Below are 10,635 nucleotides of genomic sequence, written 5' to 3'. Positions count from 1 at the left end.
CAGCCTGACAGCTTCTGATTCTTCAGATGATAAAACACATTTTTAGGTTTAATAAAAAGTGAAACAGTTTGTTACTCCGCTGAATCTAAATGACAAACTATAAGGTCACTGAGGTCATTTTTTTAAACAATATGTTTTAACAAAAAAGGGCATAACCCAATGTGTGCCAGTATAAAGGACTTTTATTGTGAAAATACTCTATGGGTTATATTTAGGATGCTGGGTTGATGCAGGACTCATATGAGGACTGATAACTGCTTGGTTTAGGGCCAGAGTCATCAAGTAAATAATTTTATCCCTCTGGCTGATTTCACATTAAGTGTAATAATGATTCTGTATTTTTATTATTTTCTTTCCTTTATTTTACACAGACAGCATTGAGCCTCCATATTTATACATACACAGCTGCTCCTGCAAGAGGAGGAAACTGTACAGAATAAAATTATTTTCTGGTTTTAAAATTTATGGTTTCGACTGTATTACAATAGTTATCCTTTATATTTTGTCAAAATCCAAAGAACCACATGAGAAAATAAAGTGTGAACAACAGTTTATTAATCCTATAGTAAAAAAAAAAAAAATCACTATTACGGGAAACAGAACAAAGTGCCAAACTCATAGAGTGACTTTATTATCATTGTTTATTTTAAGTACTAAAGTAATTCCAGTTAACCTTATGTAAGTTTTTAAAGCATATGAGACTAAATAAGTGGAAAAAATATGTAAATATCAGAGTAATCTTTTGAACTTGTGGATGTCTCCTTGTCTGAGGTGCTGGGGAACCAGATAGAGACCAGCAGCTGGACATCAGTGGTTGGACTGGTGGACTACTTCAGTGAAGAGTAGACGACGTCTGGCTCTGGTTTAAAGTCTGAACACAAACACACACAGTTCAAATAACAGGAAACATGATTACAAGCTTTGTAGTTCAATCAAGACCTCCAATCTCCACCTCTCTGCATCACACACAGTCCCAGTTCAGACTTTACTGGGAACCAGCTCAGATATAAAATATTTTACTTCCTGCACTGCCTACACTTTAGCTGCTTCTTGAAATAAAACTAAAATAAATAAATAAAATAAAATCTGCAACCCACAAAACTGAAGCAATTACGTTAAAAGAGTCAGACTGTCACGGTCCGCAGTGGCTGACAGTGTGGAGAGCATTTGGAGGACCCAGGTGCGGACACAGATGAGCAGACAAAATTAACTTTAAACAAAGGTGAGCCTTTATTTAAGGCTGGAGTACATGAACTAAACTAAACGAGAGCTGAACAGGGACAACAACTAAAAAGGAACCTAAACTGTGAAGAAACTAAGAACAGTGAGATCATGAACAAACCTATGTCAGAACATGAAGGAACTATGAAATATAAGAATCAGCAACATGAGTCATGACCTGCACGGAGACTTGAAACCTGACATGACATAGGGCATGGAACACAGACTGAATGAAACACAGAGACTAAATACACATGAGGGATGATCAAGGGAAGTGGCCACACATGGGAGCACAGCTGACACACATGAACCTAAAGACAGGACAGGGGAAGTGAAACTAAATACACTGACATTGGATACAGACTTCCAAAGTAAAACAGGAAACATAACAGACACGGACTTGACTTGACAGCAGACCATAGAACACAGGAACCAAAAGACAAGAAAAGGTAAACTATGACAAAATCAAAATTCAATAATGATACAAAACTCAAAACACTGGGTCACCAACCCAGGACCATGACACAGACATGTGCTGCTTAAAGCTGCTCTCTCTCTTCTCTCCTGAAAAAAAGTCTTAGGCAGAGCTGGTAGACTTAAAACAGGAACACTAATCTGCAAAACAACAACAAAAACCTGGATCTACAAATTGTGGAACATTATAGATGCACAGATATAAGGATAATACTCCTCCAAGACGTAGCCTTAACTAATAAAAAAGGCCAAATATGGCCCTGCCATAAAACTCTAAATATGGATGGAAAACTGATATTGAGTAAGGTATTTATAATATAGTTATTATGATACAAATGTATAATCTGTTTTCCAAGCTGTTGGTCACAAATTTTAATGAAAAAAAAATCAGGAAACAGGAAGAATTACTCTCTTCACAGTTTTTACCACTTTTTAACACCTACGCTGAGAAACAATGACAGACTAGAACAAACTGGGGGTGTTTGTGTGAGTAAAACTGAGCGACCACAAAGCTGGCAGGCACCCCTCCCCACAGAGGCCAAAGCAAGCGTGTTCTCACAACACTATTTTTAGCCAAGCAGCAACACAGTATGGTAGAAAGTGTTTTCAGCTTCAGCCTATGGTTAACTAGAATCAACAGCAGGAAGCTGCTGCTGTGGTTTTACATGCAGAAGTCAAAATGATTCATTGTACTAAAGGGACAGTTTTTCACCCTGAACACACACAGTTAAAGACTTTTAGTCTGTTCATATGTCTCATTATACACCTCACTTTTACACAAATTCATCCTGGTTACATCTTGCTGCCAAAAGTAGATTTAGAGGATACACCTGACCTGCTTTCAGATTAATTGCTCAGTTACGGCACTTCTAAAAGTCATACCACACCTGACATCTGGGCCATACATGGTCAGCCTATACCATAGTCTAGATTATTAGCCGAAATGGCCCAAAGAAAACTGCACATTTGGACCAACCAATGCTATATTGATATTCTTTAATATAAATATATTTTCATATATGTTTATCATGTAACAGTTGAACCTGATCTTGAATACATGCTGTACAAAAAAAAGAAAAAAGAAATAACAAGAAAAATGATTAAATAAATAAAAAGAATGGCTGAAAGGTTTAGGAGTTTCAGCTCCTTAACATGTGACACCCTCTTTTCAAACAGACCAAACAAAATTGGACAATTGACCCAAAGTGTCAAGCAAACAAAGTGTTTGTTACTGATGATGTGACACAGGACAGATGCAGCTGAATGAGGTGTTCAGAGACCGACTGTCTGCTTAAGTCCAGCTAAACGCAGTCAAACTGATTGGATAGAGATGACTTATCAGCAGAGTTGTGTAGTCCATTATTGTCAGATTTTTAAGCTATGAAGACCAAAAAGGAGTTTCGGGAAATCAGCACAAGTCAGCACAAGATCCAGAGTGTGATTAGGACTCGGGCTCATTTACATTTTGATGGAAGCCAGCTGAGTAAATCAATAAATAAAAAGTTGAAAATGTTTAAGTTGTTACAGATATATGTTGGTTGGTTGATCAGTAAAGTAGAGTGAAAGATTTTTGCCGCTTTCTCAGCCTGTGTTTTTTGATAGAACTGCTAAATGACCAGCTCACATGGGAAAACAACTATTCCTGGAAATGAAATTTAGCTACCTTAATTAACTGTGGAATTCTTTATCTGTCAGGCATTGGGAAGGTTCCTTGTGATTATCTGGAATATATAGCTTGCCTGCCAATTTGTCAAGAAAGAATAATTTACCTCTGTTCTTGTGTCTAATGTGTTTTTGAGAGATAATGGCTTGGAGCTCTGGATTTGTGTCTCCTCCCACGATTAAACTGAGACTCTATAATGTGTTACATAAATGTGGAAATCATAACAGTGTAAGGCCACTCTGTAGACATGAACCATGATGGAAACAATCACTAGCAAACTTACCTTTATTTTGGCTTTCTTTCAACATGATTTCTTCATAAGTGATCTCACCAGTTTGAGTAAACTGCAGCTGGATCACTCCCTGCACAATAAAGGACACACAGAAGACATCAGTGCAGGCAGAACAACTCATAGCAGAGGTTATATAATAATGCTACTGCAGAAATATTCAGACAATAAACAATTTGGATACAAAAAGTAATTGAAAAGACTGGAAACATGACTGTTCATCATCAGGATTAGTGTATTGAGTCAGAATGTCAGGATGCTAAAAAATATAAACGTTTCAAACATTTCAGAATTTTGAAAATAGATACAGACATAAGCTGAATTCAAAATATTGGTGTCACATTAATATGAATGAACAAGGGCACCCAAAGGTAAACTGTGAATAATACCAGAGTAAATTAATTAATGAGCGTATTCATGAGAGTCATTATTAACTTGTCTCTGTCTTTTTAACCCCCCTCACCCCTGTGTTGAAACACCTGCAGCTGAAGTGTTTCTATCAGAAACAGGATGCTGGACGACTGCAGAGCTGTTAGCTTCAGTTAACCACAGACCACAAACACACAGTCTAGTACAGAAATGATAACGGATAACACGCGGCAGCAAACTTTAAAGACAAACTCTCATATCTGATTAAAATGATCAAGTTGTTACATTTTGGACAAAGGAAGCAAATAAAAAAAATGCATCAATGGAAGTGTAAAGGATAAATGTAAACTAAAACAATAACTAAATAAATAAATAAAAATTATATATTTGTTTTGTTGTTACATCACACATTTTTTTTCCACTCGCATACTCCATAATGTCATCATCCATTATATATATCAACCGTAATCACAATCAGCAACAATCAGCATCAAACTTAAACCAAGTCAGAAAGACTTTTGCCAAAGGACGCAATTCTAAAAACTCAGCAGTTATACATTTTATGTCTTCAGGGTTTTTTTGTTTGATTTTTTTTTCAGTGTTTAGTAGAAACTGCACATACACAATTACCAGTAAGATTTATACAAACTTTTCAAAATCTTAAAGTTTGCATTAACTGGGCGGTGGCCTCTTTGACAGACAGGTTGATGATGACACAGGCAGTAGGCTGTAGCTGTGAGCTGTCTGCTACCTAATCGGAATCCCCCGTAGTGGACCAGTGGACTACTGTACCGTCTGAGCTTTTATAATGCAATTTCTATTCTGGCCAATAATATGGCTGGTGTGTAGTTAACTGTACTACCAGACTATTCACAAAGTCTGAGCTCCAGTTTTGGTGGTTAGTTAGCAGTAATTAGCAGCAATGGATTTAGCTTGAAAACAAAGCTTTTCTAAATACAAAATAGTCACTTTTGGTTGCAAAAAACACCCCTTTCCAACAGTGTTCCAATTTTCTAAAATAACTCTTCTCTTCTGACAGATCTGATCTGAAAACAACAAGAACTGGACCCTGAAAAAAGAAAAAAAAAAGAAAAAGAATCAACATTACCTCTGCATTTCTTGATTGGTTGATTTTGACAGTGTGATGTTTTGATGTTGCAGTATGTCGTGTTTTCTTCTGCTGAAATGAACCAAATTTAAGATCAATTACTGTTAAAAATTGTCATTGGAAATTTACTCAAGAAAAAAAACCATTTTGTCAGCATTCCTACATTTTAATGTAATGTAATAATTGTTGTTATTGGTGTGATTCAAGATGGCACCTGTGGTTGGCACGCCATCTACCGCTCTCTCTTATTTGTCTCATTTTCTATTTTTTAGCCAACGTTGTACAACATCTCAGTTCCACACTGTCTTGTAATTGCCAGAAACTGAAAATAGGTTCATGTCCCAAAGTTTTAGCTCTGCTTGACAAAGGCAGCCAAGATTCTCTGCCTCCTCATCTGGAAGCAATACCATTGTGCTGGATTCCCATACCACCACCATCTACGCGAAGGGACGCAGGAGACGGGGTACCTGTGGAGGTCACCTCGCTAAGCTGAGACTCTGGATTTCTTACCTTCCCAACGATCTTCACTTCATTCATTAATCTTTTCCATGACTCCTGGTGCAATGGCGTGGATCCTGCGGGCTCCTGGTTGGTTCCCTTTGTTGGCTCTATCAAGAGGAGCCCTCTTCAATTCCTGCCTCTTCGCCATTTGCGTTGGTGGGGAGTGGCTTAATCCAACATTCGACCTGTGGCTCAGGTTGTTGCTGCAGGGAAGTCTCCGACCCAGCTCCCCTCAGGTTGGGTTTAATAAATGTCAGATCAGTGGCAAATGAAAATGTCTTTTCTTCCCATGCATTGGATTTCCTCTGTCTGACAGAAACTTGGACTTCACCTGTGTGAGTTAAGCACCTTTTCTTAACTACTGCCAGCTGGCTGTGCTTATTTTAGCGCTCCGAGATCTTCTGGTTGTGCCGGAGGGTTAGCTGTTGTTTTTAAAGCACACTTCGCCTTTAAGCAGCTATCCTCAAGAAGATGCTACACCACCTTTGAACTTTGTTTGTGTGAACTGGGCTAATCGCTGCTGTGTGCAGTGGTTTAACTGCTTCCTAAATATAATGAGGATTTTTTTTTAATCTCAGTTCTCTAACATTCTCGCTGACAGTGCATCACAATATGACCAGATCCTGCTACTCTGTGATTTTAATATCCACATCTGTTGCCCAGGGAAGCCCCCCTGGTTAAGGACTTCATGGACTTCGTAAGCTCTTTTAATTTTATTTAATCTGTTAAGGGTGGCACTCAAGAACATAGTCACACATGTTTGACTTGATGTTATCATATCATGGGTTACCTGTCTGTAACTTACATGTCAAGGATGCTACATTCTCTGACCACATGCCCATTGTATTTGTCACTTTCACTATATTTCTAAAGCCCTTCAAAAACAACATTATAGCTTACCAAAGTGCTGTACAACATATAAATAAGAGAACAAATGATCAATCAGTACAAGTATATACAAAGGGTAAAATGTTTAACACAGATCACAACCCAAATTAGGTTAAAAGCCAAGGAGAAGAGATGTTTTTAAACCAGTTTTGAAAACAGCAAGGGATGGAGCCTGCCTGACCTCCAGACACTCGCTCCTCTGAATTTATAAATGTCTTTGGGACATTTAAAAGCACCTGGTTTGCTCATTGTTGCTCTTGGTGCTGCTCTTAAACAGGTTGCACCTGTCCAACGCTGTTGAGGCTTTGGCTCAAATACAGCAGAGCATTTTTCTACACTGTTCGATCAACTTGTATCCAGTCATTCTCAGATGGATTACTCTTTCATCTGGACTGTTGTGGTCTGGGTGAGTCCTTGGGTGTTTCCACTCAGTCACAGTTCCACCCCTGGGCAGAGTCGCTGCTTTCCTGCACGTCTCCACACCTGCTGGCAATTGAGCTGCTAGTGTTTCAGACCACACTCCCCTTCCTCTTCGCCAAGTCTTCAGCTAACCACACTATCCTGTTGTCTGCCACCTCCATATTCTGGCAATACACGCTTTCATCCTGAAGCTGGTTTGTGCTTGGCAGCTCTTTGTGTCACAGCACCTCTTGTATTCACTCACCTGCCTGCCCTCCTGTCACAGTACTCAATTGGACCGCCATCTCCTGGAGACCAAAACTGCTCACTCGGACCACTCATCCCTTCCTTGCCATTCCTCCACCTGCCAAATGTTCAGAGCCTCCAGGTCATGTTTCCTGCCCCATGCCCCTGTACATATCCCCTCGTCACAATTCTCTGGTGCTTTTGTAAATCTTCTATTTCAGAGTTTAGCATCACTCCTGTTTACTACAGTAATTGAAGTCCCATGTTATTCCTCATAGCTCACAGTATTTGTCAGGCCCTAGAAAATGAAGTTCTGTTAATTACACTCATCCTTGCCTCTGTGTATGATCTGCATTTGAGTCTGGTTGTCGGGTTTGGCCTCGGCCGTGACATGGACTATGTAAATCTGTTTTTGATGTTGTTGCTTCTCTAAGCTTTGGAATGATCTTCCTCTTCACATTAGGCAATCTGCTTCAGTGGTGGTCTTTAAATCCAGGTTTAAAACCATTTTTTATTTGCTGGCTTTTGACTCAGTGGGTAAGTGACACTGTTATTTTATTGCTATTTATTTATTGTATTTGTTATTGTACTTTTTTATTTCTGCTGTACACTTTGGTTGGTCTCGTGTTGTTTTTAAAGTGCTATATGAAAAACAATTATAGGGGAGACCGGGGATAGTTGTAACGTGGGTCAGTTGTAACACTTCCAATTTCTCCCATCAGGACTAAGTTTCAAATGATGTGATTCATCCTGTGCATGCCCAATTCAGTTCTGCTATCACCAGTGAAAAATCAGCACATTTTGTCAAACACAGACAATTTAACATGAAAAAAAGTCATTTGTATGCCAAAAAGTAAGTTTTTCTACTTTATTTCAATTTCTAATAGCATTGTCTGCTTTGGAGTTAAACTCATCAAACTTAAATTATGTTATTTGTATGTCTATGGGGATATATTCTGTGTAGGTCTTTAGTGCTAATGTTTTAGCCGTTGGCTGTAATGTTAGCTAGTTCATGGCTATAGGAGTCTGGGTCAGTTGTAACAGCAACAGTCTGGGTTAGTTGTAACAATAATGCAGATGTTACAACTTACCACACTATTACTTTAACTTATATTAAACAAGTTGGGGCAACGACATCAGCAGAGAGAGGTTCACTGGTTGCTTTTGTATGTGCGGTTAATGCCATTGGCAACACAACCACTGTTTGTGTTCCCACACATACATTATGCAGACCACTGTGTCAGAGATGGACCAGTAGGAAGTATTGGTAGTGGAAATAAATCAGGATGGGTGCAAGAAACAGATTTCCTCATCTTTCTGAAGCACTTTGCAAACCACACCAAGGTAAGCCATGATAAAAAGTAATGGAATTGCGATGCTGGTGCACAACTACATTTTTTCAGCTTCATTGTTATGTTCAAAATTGGTGCAAGAGTTGTAGGTTATAATGCCCACTGAGCCAATGAGGCCAAACTCAAGGAAGACCAACCAAAATTAATGAAATATTCAGTTGTTGAAAATTCCATAATTTGTCTTTTTGGGGGGGTTGGAATATGTTCAAAAGCTAGATTTCTGCATTCTGTCACACACACACAGCTACATTAATGGCTCTAAGTGCATTCATGTGTTGAATAAAAAAGATTACATGTTAATGTTTTGTCAGTACCCTTATTTCACTGTGTTCCATTTCACCCCAGGACATGTTACAACTAACCCAGACTATGGGGTTAATTGTAACATTTCACTCTTTGTGTTTGAGACCATACCATGCAATGGGTAATTGTGCTGCAGAGAAAATAGCTGCACTATTTAATAGCAGAGACATGTAAATACTTTGCATTACATTTTGAATCCACTACCTTAAAAGAGCTCCAATTTACAGACAGACATGTCAAAATGTTACAACTATCCCCGGTCTCCCCTATTATGGATGTATACAGAATGGAAATACAAAACATCTATAAACATGTAAAATCCAGAAGTCTCACCTTCAGTTTTCCTGTGAACACATCGTCTCACCAGCAGAACCAGTAACACCAGTAGAACCACAACACACACTGATCCAACACATGACAACACATAGAGAACAGGAGGAGAGAGTGATGGAGGAAGAGTGATGGAGGTGGGACCAGGAGGAGAGGTGGATGTAGGTGGAGGTGTGGATGTAGGTGGAGGTGTGGTGGTGTGTTCCCCTAAAATAAAGCAAACACAGTCATTAAGTTGTCGTCACATTGTGAATGTTGAAAGCTGCAGAAACACAGACAGGTGAGTGTGTCACCTGTGACAGTGATCCAGCTGGATGGAGACTCTCCATGACCGCTGATGTCACACTTGTAGAGGCCTTCATCAGACCTGGAAACATGCTGGATGGTCATGTGACCTGTAGGCTGCTTCCTGATGAGGGAGCCATCTTTATAGAAAGCAGCTGTGAGGTTGGAGGGAGTGGTCTTTGTTTTACAGAGCAGAGTGACGTCATCTCCCTCCATCACAGGGAGGACAGGACTCTGCAGGATCACTGATCCACCTCAACACAGAGACAAACTACAGCATTTCATCCATTTACACACAGCTTCATCAACACTAACTCCACACACTCAGCTTACCAGTGACTGTCAGGTTAACCATGTTACTGATGGGACCCTCTCTGGTCTCACACCAGTAAACTCCACTGTCATGAGGCACCATCAAAGTGATGTTACAGGAAGAACCAGCTGGTTTCCCCCACCCATCTCCACACTGAGTCCTCTGCTGTTTGCTTGTGTTTCTCCTCAGAGTCCATTCAGCAGAGCTGTCGTCCTCCTCACAACTCAGAGACACAAAGTCTCCTTCAAAGAACTGAGAGCTGCTGGGACTCACAGTCAGACGAGCTGTGAGGGTTAAAATGAAAAATTGATGATCTGTTAGACTTTACATTGTGAAACATGAACCCAATCAGGTCATATCAGTGAGCATTTCTCAGGTTTAAACTGTGACAGAAGAAGGTTACTGACCTTGGTTTGTTGTGCAGCTCAGCTGTGAGATCAGAACTAAAGAGAAATGAGACTCAGGTTGATTTGAGGTGAACATAAAGAACAACTCCACACAAACAGCTGACAAACACACAAACTCGTCTCTCTCTGATATTTCTGCTAATTTTATATTTGATGCCAAGTTTGAAGAAAAAAATGCAAAAAGTGTTTAAATAGTGAAAGGTCCATCCATCCTCTTAAACACTTAACCATGAGGGAGAATAAAAGTATTTGAGTGGCCAGTAGAAAACATTAATCACCAACTGATGTTTGGACTGACTACCACTGCACCTCTGTGACACTTGTACTGGTAAATATAATTTATGGATCATTCACTTTTAGCTTCATTAATATTTTTTTCAACTAATCCAAACCTTTCTGGAAAGCCTGCATGGATCTTAAAGTATATTTGCATAGTTTGGAGTCTTCAGGGCTTTCTAAAGTAAGGTTTGATCTAAAATACAGATTT

The 10,635-nt window shown here is 39.3% G+C and overlaps 1 long non-coding RNA gene across 2 annotated transcripts; it reads right to left on the bottom strand.

Annotated features, from left to right (window-relative positions):
- Window positions 1–550: 550 nt before the first annotated feature.
- LOC120437501 lies at window positions 551–9,198 on the bottom strand. 2 transcript variants are annotated; one of them, XR_005611181.1, is made up of 4 exons: window positions 9,147–9,198; window positions 5,125–5,193; window positions 3,642–3,720; window positions 551–871 (listed from the first exon to the last, which is right to left on the bottom strand). It is a non-coding gene; the product is annotated as an uncharacterized LOC120437501 (long non-coding RNA). The 2 variants fall into 2 exon arrangements; XR_005611180.1 differs by lacking the exon at window positions 9,147–9,198 and having other exon boundaries at window positions 5,125–6,477.
- Window positions 9,199–10,635: the final 1,437 nt, after the last annotated feature.

The sequence above is a fragment of the Oreochromis aureus genome, linkage group 3 (assembly GCF_013358895.1).
Source record: "Oreochromis aureus strain Israel breed Guangdong linkage group 3, ZZ_aureus, whole genome shotgun sequence".
Lineage (NCBI taxonomy): Eukaryota > Metazoa > Chordata > Actinopteri > Cichliformes > Cichlidae > Oreochromis > Oreochromis aureus.
The sequence above is the reverse complement of the archived record's forward strand: the minus strand, read 5'-3'. Positions and strand labels throughout refer to the sequence as shown.